Source organism: Gekko japonicus, unplaced genomic scaffold (assembly GCF_001447785.1).
Source record: "Gekko japonicus isolate JY-2015 unplaced genomic scaffold, Gekko_japonicus_V1.1 scaffold1014, whole genome shotgun sequence".
NCBI classification, from domain to species: domain Eukaryota; kingdom Metazoa; phylum Chordata; class Lepidosauria; order Squamata; family Gekkonidae; genus Gekko; species Gekko japonicus.
Window position 1 is genome coordinate 584,658 of NW_015164217.1, and position 2,569 is coordinate 587,226.

Sequence of the window (2,569 nt, forward strand, 5' to 3'; positions counted from 1 at the left end):
GTGTCATATGCAAATGAGTTATGCTAATGAGCTCCTGCGCCTCTTTTTCTACGAAATGACCCCTGATAACAACATCGTTTCAAAAACCGGATCTTCCTCAGGAAATATGCTATACAGTAGTACCAGAACTTTCATGCGCATATAGTGCTATCACAGAACCAGGAATAATATAATGCAGTCAGTGTTCAGGCTTCAGACTTGCTACTCAGTTTCTGACAGATCCCAGGATGAAGCCCCCCCCGCAGGCTCCACCCCCTAATATCCAGGAATTTCCCAACCCAGGCCTCTTTTTCTACAAAATGACTCCTGATAACAATATTGTTTCAAAAACCGGAGCTTCCTCGGGAAATATGCTATACCATAGTACAAGAACGTTCATGCGCATATAGTGCTATCACAGAACCAGGAATAATATAATGCATTCAGTAGTTAGGATGCTGATATTAAAGCTGTTCAGGCTTCAGACTTGCTACTCAGTTTCTGACAGATCCCAGGATGAAGTCCCCCCCCCTCCGCAGGCCCCACCCCCAAATATCCAGGAATTTCCCAACCCAGCAGTGACAACCCCAAGGTAAAGGTTTCCCTTGCTCAAAAGCTAGTCGAATCTGACTCTAGGGGGCGGTGCTCATCTCCATTTCCAAGCCAAAGAGCCAACGCTGTCTGAAGACTTTTCCGTGGTCATGTGGCCAGCATGACTAAACAGCGAGGCACACTGTTGTGTCCGCTGACCGCCACCAGGGGCCAGCGAACTCCCCAGAGCTTGACTCTGGGAGAACAATGAGGACTAGGATCCTAGTCCTTCCACTGGGGAACCAATGGGAACTGTGGCGGGAGATTCAAACCCACCAACGGGACCTAGGGGTGTGGCCCCAAGGATGTATATAGTTGGCCAGTGTACTAATAAAGCGTGCATTGGACCATGTCGGTTCACGTCCTTCATTCATGCGGCTAAACCCACTACACAGTACACACTGAATGCTGTTACCTTTCCACCAAAGCAGTACCTATTTATCTACTTGCAATTTCTTGCTTTCGAACTGCTCGGTTGGCAGGAGCTGGGGCCAGAGACGGGAGCTCACTCCGTCACACGGCACTTGGGTCTCGAACTGCTGAACTACAGACCTTCCGGTCTGCAGCTCAGCGTCTTAACCTCTGAGCCACCGCGGCCCAGAGTCCTTCCCTAGCACATACTTAACTTCAGACTTTAAACATGCACAATATACCGAGTGGAGGAGCACTAAATGGTGGGAAATCTATAATTGCGTTCCTCGGAATACAAGGGATAGATTTGTTTGCAAAATTTTGTTTGAGGAGAAAAGTCCTGGGGCCAGGCTGCATCCTAGCTTGCGATTTTTAAGACCGACAAATTACTTTCAGGGTTTCAAGCTTTTTTGTGCCATCAGCCAGACTGGAAAAAATACTTTAAAAACTGACCTGATGTTTTCCTGACTCCCTCGGGAAGGTTTAAGAAGGGGAGAGAAAATCACAACTATTGACTAGTCTTGGTATTTTTCAATGGGAATCATTAAACCGAGTCGAAAGGAAAAGGCCATACATGCCTGGCAATTTAAAAGCCGGTCCTGTCCGTTTCTTGGTTGGAGGGAGGGCCAGCAGGTTCTTTTCCCACGGCGGCGGCACCAAATTCTGAGGTCTCTAAAAATTGAAATGAAAACTTCACTTTAAAAACATACAGAATGTGGCTCGGGAATGAGGAAGACGCCTAGCAGTGCAGGCCACTAGCAGTGTCACAGGCGCAAGCGAGTAAGTAAGTGCGACCCTTGTACAATCCTATCCCCTCCTGTGCTAACAAAGATAACGGATGTGCCAGCAGGAGAAAGGAGAGCTGCATTTGCCCTACTGATTATTGCAAGGGGAGTGCTGACGAGATGTGACTTCTCAGCAATGAAAGCTGTATTGTGGGGAAAGAGGTTTGGTGGCATTCACTGGCGACAGCAGTTTGACGACAACGGCACGCAAAAAGAGAAAAGGAACCTGCTGTTACTGATACTAGGTGGTGGGAGTAGAAAAGCGCTGTCAAGACGCGGACAACTTATGGTGACCCTGTAGGGCAGGGGTGTCAAACTCATTTGTTATGAGGGCCGGATCGGACATAGATGAGACCTTGTTGGGCCGGGCCATGTGTGTCATAAAATGTTGGATGTCATCCCAGATATCTGTGAAAGAAAAGTCACTAGAACATTAATAGCAACATTATTAGCTATTGCACGCATAACTATAGCCCAGTATTGGAAGAACAAAAATCAACCTACTCTCCAATGTTGGCAAAACAAACTTTGGGAGCACTTTATATATGGTAAAATTGTCTCTCACCAAAAAAGTTTTCAAGCAACTTGGTTCCCAGTGGTGAACTATCTAGAAGAAGAAGAAGTGATTCCAAACAACTCTTATTACAAAGATCTGTTATATTTTTAAAAGGGCTCTTAAGGGTTGAGAAAGTTGATTATTGCATAGCGTCAATATATGTTATGAATGTATATATTGTTCAAAATAAAAAACACTTATTTAAAAAATAAAAAATAAAATGTAATGCCAGGTTTTTGTTGTTCAG